This window comes from Pseudophryne corroboree, chromosome 3, assembly GCF_028390025.1.
Source record: "Pseudophryne corroboree isolate aPseCor3 chromosome 3, aPseCor3.hap2, whole genome shotgun sequence".
Taxonomy (NCBI): Eukaryota; Metazoa; Chordata; class Amphibia; order Anura; family Myobatrachidae; genus Pseudophryne; species Pseudophryne corroboree.
The window spans coordinates 473,600,266-473,611,851 of NC_086446.1; positions in this window are offsets into that span (position 1 = coordinate 473,600,266).

Here is an 11,586-nt window from a genome sequence, read left to right on the forward strand (position 1 = left end):
CCCTGACTGGAAATATTGATATCCTAGATAAGGACAGTATATTATTGCCTATAGAGCAATTAAAATATGCATGTCTATATATGCATGATGCACAGCGGAATATTTGCCGACTGGCATCAAGTATAAGTGCGTTGTATTCTACCAGTAAAGTGGTCAGGGATTCCAAACGGCATTTGGAAGTATTGCCTTAAAAAAAGGGGATGTACCCTAGGTCGCCTCTCAAAATAAGACGCCGTATTATCAGGCGCAGTCCTGGTTGGCAAGCGGACAAAAGGGTTCCTCTTTTCTGCTCGTGACAGAGGGAGAGGAAAATGGCTGCAGAGATCAGCCAGTTCCCAGGAACAGAAACCCTTTTCCGCCTCTGCCAAGCCCTCAGTATGACGCTCGGGCTTTACAAGTTCAGGCACGGTGGGGGCCCGTTCTCAGTGAATTTCAGTGCGCAGTGGGCTCACTCGCAAGTAGACCCCGGGATCCTTCAGGTGTTATCTCAGGGGTACAAAATTGGAATTCGAGACGTATTCCCCTCGCCGTTTCCAAAAAGTCTGTTTTACCGACGTCTCCCGCTGACAGGGAGGCAGTTTTGGAAGCCATTCACAAGCTGTATTCCCAGCAGGTGATAATTAAGGTACCCCTCCTGCAACAGGGAACGGGGTATTATTCCACACTATTGTGGTACCGAAGCCAGACGGCTCGGTGAGACCGATTTTAAAATCTAAAATCTTTGAACACTTACATACAGAGGTTCAAATTCAAAATTGAGTCACTCAGAGCAGTGATTGCAAACCTGGAAGAAGGGGACTACATGATGTCTCGGGACATCAAGGATGCTTACCTTCATGTCAAAATTTACCCTTCTCACCAAGGGTATCTCAGGTTATGGTACAGAACTGTCACTATCAGTTCAGACGCTGCCGTAGGGAGGGTCCACGGCACCCCGGGTCTTTACTGAAGTAATGACCGAAATGATGATATTCCTTCAAAGGAAGGGAATTTTTAGTTATCCTTTACTTGGACGATTCCCTGATAAGGGTAAGATCCAGGGAACAGTTGGAGATCGGTGTAGCACTATCTCAGGTAGTGTTGCGGCAGCACGATTGGATTCTCAATATTCCAGATTCGCAGCTGGTTCCGACGACTTGTCTTCTGTTCCTAGGGATGATCCTGGACACAGTCCAGAAAGAAGGTGTTTCTCCCGGAGGAAAAAGCCAGGGAGTTATCCGAGCTAGTCAGGAACCTCCTAAAACCAAACCAAGTCTCAGTGCATCAATGCACAGGGGTTCTGGGTAAAAATGGTGGCTTCCTACGAAGCAATCCCATTCGGCAGATTCCACGCAAGACTTTCCAGTGGAACCTACTGGACAAATGGTCCGGGTCGCATCTTCAGATGCATCAGCGGATAACCCTGTCACCAGGGACAAGGGTATCCCTCCTGTGGTGGTTGCAGAGTGCTCATCTTCTAGAGGGCCGCAGATTCGGCATTCAGGACTGGATCCTGGTGACCACGGATGCCAGCCTGCGAGGCTGGGGAGCAGTCACACAGGGAAGGAATATCCAGGGCTTATGGTCAAGCCTGGAGACATCACTTCACATAAATATCCTGAAGCTAAGGGCCATTTACAATGCTCTAAGCTTAGCAAGACCTCTGCTTCAAGGTCAGCCGGTGTTGTTCCAGTCGGACAACACTACGGCAGTCACCCACGTAAACAGACAGGGTGCCACAAGAAGCAGGAGGGCAATGGCAGAAGCTGCAAGGATTCTTCGCTGGGCGAAAAACCATGTGATAGCACTGTCAGCAGTTTTCATTCCGGGAGTGGACAACTGGGAAGCAGATTTCCTCAGCACGACCTCCACCCGGGAGAGTAGGGACTTCACCCAGAAGTCTTCCACATGATTATAAACCGTTGGGAAAAACTCGACAGGTATTGCGCCAGGTCAAGGGACCCTCAGGCAATAGCTGTAGATGCTCTGGTAACACCGTGGGTGTACCAATCAGTGTATGGGTTCCCTCCTCTGCCTCTCATACCCAAGGTACTGAGATTGATAAGATGGAGAGGAGTAAGCACTATACTAGTGGCTCCGGATTGGCCAAGAAGGACTTGGTAACCGGAACTTCAAGAGATGCTCACGGAGGATCCGTGGCCTCTACCTCTAAGAAGGGACCTGCTTCAGCGGGGACCTTGTCTGTTCCAAGACTTGCCGCGGCTGCGTTGACGGCATGGCGGTTGAACGCCGGATCCTGAAGAAAAAAGGCATTCCGGATGAAGTCATCCCTATCCTGATCAAGGCCGGGAAGGATGTAACCGAAAAACATTATCACCGCATTTGGCGAAAATATGTTGCGTGGTGCGAGGCCAGTAAGGCTCGACGGAGGAAATTCAACTGGGTCGATTCCTACATTTCCTGCAAACAGGAGTATCTATGGGCCTGAAATTGGGGTCCATTAAGGTTAAAATTTCGGCTCTGTCGATTTTCTTCCAAAAAAGAACTAGCTTCAGTCCCTGAAGTTCAGACGTTTGTTAAAGGGGTACTGCATATACAGACTCCTTTTGTGCCTTCAGTGGCACTTTGGGATCTCAAGGTGGTTTTTGGGTTCCAAAAGTCACATTGGTTTGACCCACTTAAATCTGTGGAGTTAAAATATCTCACAGAAAAAGTGGTCATGCTGTTGGCTATGGCCTGGGCCAGGCGCGTGTCAGAATTGGTGGCTTTATCCTGTAAAAGCCCTTATCTGAGTTTCCATTCGGACAGGGCGGAATTGAGGACTCGTCCTCAGTTTCTCCATAAGGTGGTTTCAGCGTTCACCTGAACCAAACCTATTGTGGTGCCTGCGGCTACTAGGGACTTGGGGGACTCCAAGTTGCTAGACGTTGTCAGGACCCGGAAAATATATGTTTCCAGGACGGCTGGAGTCAGGAAATCTGACTTGCTGTTTATCCTGTATGCACCCAACTAGCTGGGTGCTCCTGCTTCTAAGCAGACTATTGCTCGTTGGATTTGTAGTACAATTCAGCTTGCACATTCTGTGGCAGGCCTGCCACAGCCAAAAATCTGTAAATGCCCACTCCACAAGGAAGGTGGGCTCATCTTGGGCAGCTGCCAAGGGGTCTCGGCTTTACAACTTTGCCGAGCAGTTACTTGGTCAGGAGCAAATACGTTGTAAAATTCTACAAATTTGATACCCTGGCTGAGGAGGACCGGGAGTTCTCTCATTGGGTGCTGCAGAGTCATCCGCACTCTCCCGCCCGTTTTGGGAGCTTTGGTATAATCCCCATGGTCCTTACGGAGTTCCCAGCATCCACTAGGACGTCAGAGAAAATAAGAATTTACTTACCGATAATTCTATTTCTCGTAGTCCGTAGTGGATGCTGGGCGCCCATCCCAAGTGCGGATTGTCTGCAATACTGGTACATAATTATTGTTACCAAAAAATTCGGGTTATTGCTGTAGTGAGCCATCTTTTCTAGAGGCTCCTCTGTTATCATGCTGTTAACTGGGTTCAGATCACAAGTTGTACGGTGTGATTGGTGTGGCTGGTATGAGTCTTACCCGGGATTCAAAATCCTTCCTTATTGTGTACGCTCGTCCGGGCACAGTATCCTAACTGAGGCTTGGAGGAGGGTCATAGGGGGAGGAGCCAGTGCACACCAGGTGATCCTAAAGCTTTCTTTAGATGTGCCCAGACTCCTGCGGAGCCGCTATTCCCCATGGTCCTTGCGGAGTTCCCAGCATCCACTACGGACTACGAGAAATAGAATTATCGGTAAGTAAATTCTTATTTTAACAGATCATTTAATTTGAGAATCTCTTTAAAAAAATATTTTATACAAATGTTCTAATTAAAGGTGAAAATTTTAATTTCATTCTGGGAGATTTTATGCTTTGGGAATTAATCAGAAGGTTCAAAAAACAGTTAGAGAATCATTATTTAGATACACAAAGGGAAGGTATCAACTATAATAAAATGTATGTTGCTGCCCTGTTGAGATCACAACAGCACTCTATAAGATGATACAGATGTGTCCTCATACATCTAGCCTCAATACGCCACGCAGCAGGTAATGTCTGGGGTGAGTGAGCTGATAGGTCCTGTGCAACTCTATTAGCATAAGACGCACAAGCAGACCCTGATGATTAAAATGATATGTGGCATGCCTATATTGTGTGTGCGTCTGTGGCTGTAACTGCATACAAAATGGTACGTTACAGTGTTTTGTATGCGGATACAGCTTCAGTCGCACAGAGAATATAGGCATGCCACATATCATTTTAATTAGCATAAGCTGTTTGTGCATCCTACAGTATTCGTTTTGTTTTGCGAATAAGGGGGCTGGTTCAGATAGCATCGCAATCGTGATACGACCGCAATTTCAGCGACGGACCCCCCATGTGCGAGCGCAGGTCCCGTCCTGCGCATGTGCCCGCAGTTCATGCAGTCGGCCCGCATGAACTGCAAAAGCCTCTGTTTGATTGACAGGCAGAGGTGTTTGTGGGGCGGCGACTGAGCGTTTTCAGAGCGGCATCGGGGAAACGGGGACGTGTCGCCATTTTCAGGGAGGCTGCGTGTCGTCACACACAGCCACTCCGATCAAAAAAATGGCGGCAGGACTCATGCTGGTGCAGCCAGGCTGTGCCCGATGGAGGCATCCACAGTTTCTATGACCATGCTGTGATTACGTCACAATTACAGTGTGATCGTAGTGGGTGAGCAGCATGTAGCATGCTGGGTGGCCTTGCCCTGCAATGGGCAGCCCCCAGCATGCGATTGCAAGAATTGCAGATTCTGCTAATAAGCAGAATCTGCAATCCTTACTGAATAAGGTCCAAGGTGCATTTGAATGGAAAAAGTTGCACTAAAGGATTATTCATGCCACGGCGTGACTTGACTAGAACGGCTGTTTAATGTGCCAGGACAGACTTCATAAATCCCCTCAAAACGGTAGAGATGGTAGTGGACTTCAGAAGGAAACCTGCTGCCTTGCCCCCACTCGTGATTGCCGACCGCATGGTGTTGTGGGTTGACTCCTTTAAATTCCTAGGGTCAAAAATATCCTGTGACCTTAAATGGGGACCAAACATAGGCGCCATCGTCGGGAAGGCACAACAGCGAATGTACTTCCTAAGGCAACTCAAGAAATTCAATATCCCGCAGAATCTACTGCACATCTTCTACACAGCCTTTGTGGAGTCTGCCCTATGCTCATCGATCACAGTCTGGTATGGAGCTGCCAGAGAGTATGAAAGACGAAGGCTACAGAGGGTGGTGAGGACAGCAGGAAAGATTGTCGAGACCGATCTCCCCACTGTTCAAGACTTATACCTGTCCAGAGTCAAGAAGCGTGCAGGGAAAATTGTGGCTGACAAGCAACACCCCGGCCACGACCTGTTTGAAATGCTCCCATCAGGCAGGCGTTACAGGTCCTTTCCCGCCAGGACGACCAGAACCACTAAAAGCTTCTTCTCACTAGCTGTTCATTTACTAAACGATATCTAAAATGTCTGGTGCTACGTACTAAGAATCAATATTACACAGTATTCCCATAGTAAAGCATGTTATGTATGTATGTATACATGTATGTTACGTATCATGTTTGTATATCCCCTTGATGTTGTTATTTGGCGATGTATTGTAACCGCAAACAATTCCTAGTATACGCGAGTATATGTGGCCAATAAAGCTGATTCTAATCCTGGTAATACATGTGGCCTGCATTTATTATCACATTGGTAAACATGAAAACAAATGATCTGACAATAAAAAAAAAAGTAATACAGGAACAAGTCCATTCATTCTTACGGTTTAATGATATGAAAGACAAGCATCTACTATTCAGTAACTAAAGCAATATGTATCAGTGATGGCCAGTCCCCTGATATCAATGGGTTGGAAGCACAGAATGGTGAATGCACGAACCATAAGAAGTCTAGCCTGTAATGTTACTGGCGGTGAATTATGGCACATCCGGGTATGCGGTCTATGGATCTGCACTAAAAAGGTCTACAGTCAATAGGTTGACCACTAATGGTAGACATGCATTAGGTTGACAGGGTAAAAAGGTCGACATGTAAAAGGTAGACAATTCAAAAGGTCCACAGCGTCAAAATGTTGACATGACATTGGTCGACGCAAGGTTTTTTAATTTCATTTATTCATTTTCATACTTTACCATCCACGTGGACTATGATTGGGAATAGTAACTTTGCCCGAAGTTCGCTCGCCATGAAAGGGGACGTGGCACACTGATGAGGCTTGTTTGTGGCAGAAAAGTGAAAAAACACCCAAAAAAACTAAAAAAATGATGTCTACCTTTGTTGTGTTGATCATTTCCATGTCAATCTTTGGACCCTGTCAACTTTTTCTACTGTCTATCTATTCTATGTTGCCCTTTTGACCCTGTCGAACTAATGCATGTCTACCATTAGTGGTAGACCTATTGACTGTAGACCTTTTTAGTGTAGATAATAATCCACACCAGCACACCAGGTATTTAAAAAAAAAAAAAAAACACACACACACCACAAACATCCCATAATAGAAATGAAATAAATTCTGGCTGATGGCACACCACCATTCTCACCAAATGAGACAATGTTCAATTATAGTCATAGGTGGAATCTCCCATAACTGCCTCTCTGTGTGTAGATCAATGGCTGTCCACTATGGTTATTGGTAAAATGGTTAAATCAAGTAGAGAAGGGAACACTGGCAAAACACTTAAGTGCCAGACTGGTTGAATTGTTTTCAGCTAGTTTTGTGCATATTCAGATAGATAGCTATGCAGGGCTCAACACTTTTTTGGCAGGCACACAGGGGTGAGGTAGAATGCACAGGGGTGAGGGTAAGAGGCAGCGCAGGGGTTAGGTGGCATGCACATGGGTGAGGGTAAGAGGCAGCACAGGGGTGAGGTGGCATGCACAGGGGTGAGGGTAAGAGGCAGCACATGGGTGAGGTGGCAGGCACACCGGGTGAGGGTAAGTGCCTGCCACCTCACCCAGTTTGGCGCACTTGTCACACCTTACATCAGCTCTAGCACCAGCCCCGTCTACTACCCAAACCAAGGCCTCTGGAGTCTGGACATCCCGCCCACCCAATGACATTTGCTCCAGTGGCTGCTCCCCATCCCCGCCCCATCAATTCTATTGGCCCAGCTGCAGCATCTACTTCCTCTGCCTAGTCCCACATTTCTCGACCACCCCTGGATGGCACAGAGCAGAGTTGGATACAGAGCAGTGGGATGCTGTGAGCCGTTCATTCAGGAAGCTACAGCAAGATGTCCAGCAGTGGGCACAGGGTTTCAACATAATGATATGTTGCGTCGTTTTATTTTCAAACAACAAATACATTTCTAAACTGAAATTTTTAAAACCTATAAAATCCTAAAACATGGATTGAAAAAAAATAATTTTAGGTTTCTCTATCGTCCTAGTGGATGCTGGGGTTCCTGAAAGGACCATGGGAATAGCGGCTCCGCAGGAGACAGGGCACAAAAAGTAAAGCTTTAGGATCAGGTGGTGTGCACTGGCTCCTCCCCCTATGACCCTCCTCCAAGCCAGTTAGATTTTTGTGCCCGGCCGAGAAGGGTGCAATCTAGGTGGCTCTCCTAAAGAGCTGCTTAGGAAAGTTTAGCTTAGGTTTTTTATTTTACAGTGAGTCCTGCTGGCAACAGGATCACTGCAACGAGGGACTTAGGGGAGAAGAAGTGAACTCACCTGCGTGCAGGATGGATTGGCTTCTTGGCTACTGGACATCAGCTCCAGAGGGACGATCACAGGTACAGCCTGGATGGTCACCGGAGCCTTGCCGCCGGCCCCCTTGCAGATGCTGAAGTAAGAAGAGGTCCAGAATCGGCGGCAGAAGACTCCTCAGTCTTCTAAAGGTAGCGCACAGCACTGCAGCTGTGCGCCATTTTCCTCTCAGCACACTTCACACGGCAGTCACTGAGGGTGCAGGGCGCTGGGAGGGGGGCGCCCTGGGAGGCAAATGAATACCTATTTTGGCTAAAAATACCTCACATATAGCCTCCGGAGGCTATATGGAGATATTTAACCCCTGCCAGAATCCGTTAAGAGCGGGAGACGAGGCCGCCGAAAAAGGGGCGGGGCCTATCTCCTCAGCACACAGCGCCATTTTCCCTCACAGAAAGGCTGGAGGGAAGGCTCCCAGGCTCTCCCCTGCACTGCACTACAGAAACAGGGTTAAAACAGAGAGGGGGGGCACTAATTTGGCGATATGCTTATATATATATTAAGATGCTATAAGGGAAAACACTTATATAAGGTTGTCCCTATATAATTATAGCGTTTTTGGTGTGTGCTGGCAAACTCTCCCTCTGTCTCTCCAAAGGGCTAGTGGGTCCTGTCCTCTATCAGAGCATTCCCTGTGTGTGTGCTGTGTGTCGGTACGTGTGTGTCGACAGGTAGGAGGACGATGTTGGTGAGGAGGCGGAGCAATTGCCTGTAATGGTGATGTCACTCTCTAGGGAGTCGACACCGGAATGGATGGCTTATTTAGGAAATTACGTGATAATGTCAACACGCTGCAAGGTCGGTTGACGACATGAGACGGCCGACAAACAATTAGTACGGTCCAGACGTCTCAAAAACACCGTCAAGGGTTTTAAAACGCCCGTTTACTTTAGTCGGTCGACACAGACACAGACAGGGACACTGAATCCAGTGTCGACGGTGAATAAACAAACGTATTCCTTATTAGGGCCACACGTTAAAGGCAATGAAGGAGGTGTTACGTATTTCTGATACTACAAGTACCACAAAAGAGGGTATTATGTGGGATGTGAAAAAACTACCATAGTTTTTCCTGAATCAGATAAATTAAATAAAGTGTGTGATGATGCGTGGGTTCCCCCCGATAGAAAATTATGGGCGGTATACCCTTTCCCGCCAGAAGTTAGGGCGCGTTGGGAAACACCCTTTAAGGTGGATAAGGCGCTCACACGCTTATCAAAACAAGTGGCGGTACCGTCTATAGATAGGGCCGTCCTCAAGGACCAGCTGACAAGGCTGGAAAATATAATAAAAAGTATATACACACATACTGGTGTTATACTGCGGCCAGCGATCGCCTCAGCCTGGATGTGCAGAGCTAGGGTGGCTTGGTCGGATTCCCTGACTAAAAATATTGATACCCTTGACAGGGACAGTATTTTATTGACTATAGAGCATTTCTATATATGCGAGATGCACAGAGGGATATTTGCACTCTGGCATCATGAATAAACGCGATGTCCATAACTGCCAGAAGATGTTATGGACACGACAGTGGTCAGGTGATGCAGATTCCAAACGGCACAGTATGGCCGTATACAGGAAGAGGACTTGTTTGGGGTCGGTCCATCGGACCTGGTGGTCACGGCAACTGCTGGAAAATCCACCGTTTTTTACCCTAAGTCACATCTCTGCAGAAAAAGACACCGTCTTTTCAGCCTCAGTCCTCTCGTCCCTATAAGATCATATCTGCCCAGGGATAGAGGAAAGGGAAGAAGACTGCAGCAGGCAGCCCATTCCCAGGAACAGAAGCGTTCCACCGCGTCTGACAAGTTCTCAGCATGGCGCTGAGACCGTACAGGACCCCTGGATCCTACAAGTAGTATCCCGGGGGTACAGATGGGAATGTCGAGACGTTTCCCCTTCGCAGGCTCCTGAAGTCTGCTTTACCAAGTCTCCCTCCGACAAGGAGGTAGTATGGGAAAAAATTCACAAGCTGTATTCCCAGCAGGTGATAATTAAATTACCCCTCCTACTACAGAAAAGGGGTATTATTCCACACTATATTGTGGTACTGAAGCCAGAAGGCTAGGTGAGACTTATTCTAAAAATTTGTTTTTGAACACTTACAAAGGTTCAAATTAAGATGAAGTCACTCAGAGCAGTGATAACGAACCAGGAATAAGGGGACTATATAGTGTCCCGGGACATCAGGGATGCTTACCTCTATGTCCCAAATTTGCCCTTCTCACTAAGGGTACCTCAGGTTCGTGGTGCAGAACTGTCACTATCAGTTTCAGACGCTGCCGTTTGGATTGTCCACGGCACCCTGGGGTCTTTACCAAGGTAATGGCCGAATTGATGATTCTTCTTCGAAGAAAAGGCGTCTTAATTATCCCTTACTTGGACGATCTCCTGATAGGGGCATAGTCCAGGGAACAGTTGGAGGTCGGAGTAGCACTATCTCGGATACTGCTACAATCAGCACGGGTGGATTCTAAATATTCCAAAATCGCAGCTGATCCCGACGACACGTCTGCTGTGCCTAGGGATGATTCTGGACACAGTCCAGAAAAAGGTGTTTCTCCCGGAAGAGAAAGCCAGGGAGTTATCCGAGCAAGTCAGGAACCTCCTAAAAACAGTGCATCATTGCACAAGGGTCCTGGTAAAAATGGTGGCTTCCTACGAAGCAATTCCATTCGGCAGATTTCACGTAAGAACTTTTCAGTGGGATCTGCTGGACAAATGGTCCGGATCGCATCTTCAGATGCATCAGCGGATAACCCAATATCCAAGGACAAGGGTGTCTCTCCTGTGGTGGTTATAGAGTGCTCATCTTCTAGAGGGCAGCAGATTCGGCATTCAGGATTGGATGCTGGTAACCACGGAGCCCAGCCTGAGAGGCTGGGGAGCAGTCACACAAGGAAAAAATTTCCAGGGAGTGTGATCAAGTATGGAGACTTTTCTCCACATAAATATACTGGAGCTAAGGGTAAATTTATAATGCTCTAAGCTTAGCAAGACCTCTGCTTCAAGGTCAGCCGGTATTGATCCAGTGGGAAAAACATCACGGCAGTCGCCCACGTAAACAGACAGGGCGACACAAGAAGCAGGAGGGCAATGGCAGAAACTGCAAGGACTTTTCGCTGGGCGGAAAATCATGTGATAACACTGTCAGCAGTTTTTCATCCCGGGAATGGAAACTGGGAAGCAGACTTCCTCAGCACGACCTCCACCCGGGAGAGTGGAAACTTCATTGAGAAGTTTTTTCCACATGATTGTAAACCGTTGGGAAATACCAAAGGTGGACATGATGGCGTCCCGTCTGAACAAAAAACGGGACAGGTATTGCGCCAGGTCAAGAGACCCTCAGGCAATAGATGTGGACGTTCTGGTAACACCGTGGGTGTACCAGTCGGTGTATGTGTTCCCTCCTCTGCTTCTCATACCTAAGGTGCTGAGAATTATAAGACGTAGAGGAGTAAGAACTATACTCATGGCTCCGGATTGGCCAAGAAGGACTTGGTACCCGGAACTTCAAGAGATGCTTACAGAGGTCTTATGGCCTCTGCCGCTAAGAAGGGACTTGCTTCAGCAAGTACCATGTCTGTTCCAAGACTTACCGCAGCTGCGTTTGTCGGCATGGCGATGGAAAGCCGGATCCTAAGGGAAAAAAGGCATTCCGGAAGAGGTCATTCCTACCCTGGTCAAAGCCAGAAAGGAGGTGACCGCACAACATTATCACCACGTGTGGCGAAAATATGTTGCGTGGTGTGAGGCCAGGAAGGCCCCACAAAGAAATTTCAACTCGGTCGTTTCCTGCATTTCCTGCAAACAGGAGTGTCTATGGGCCTCAAATTGGGG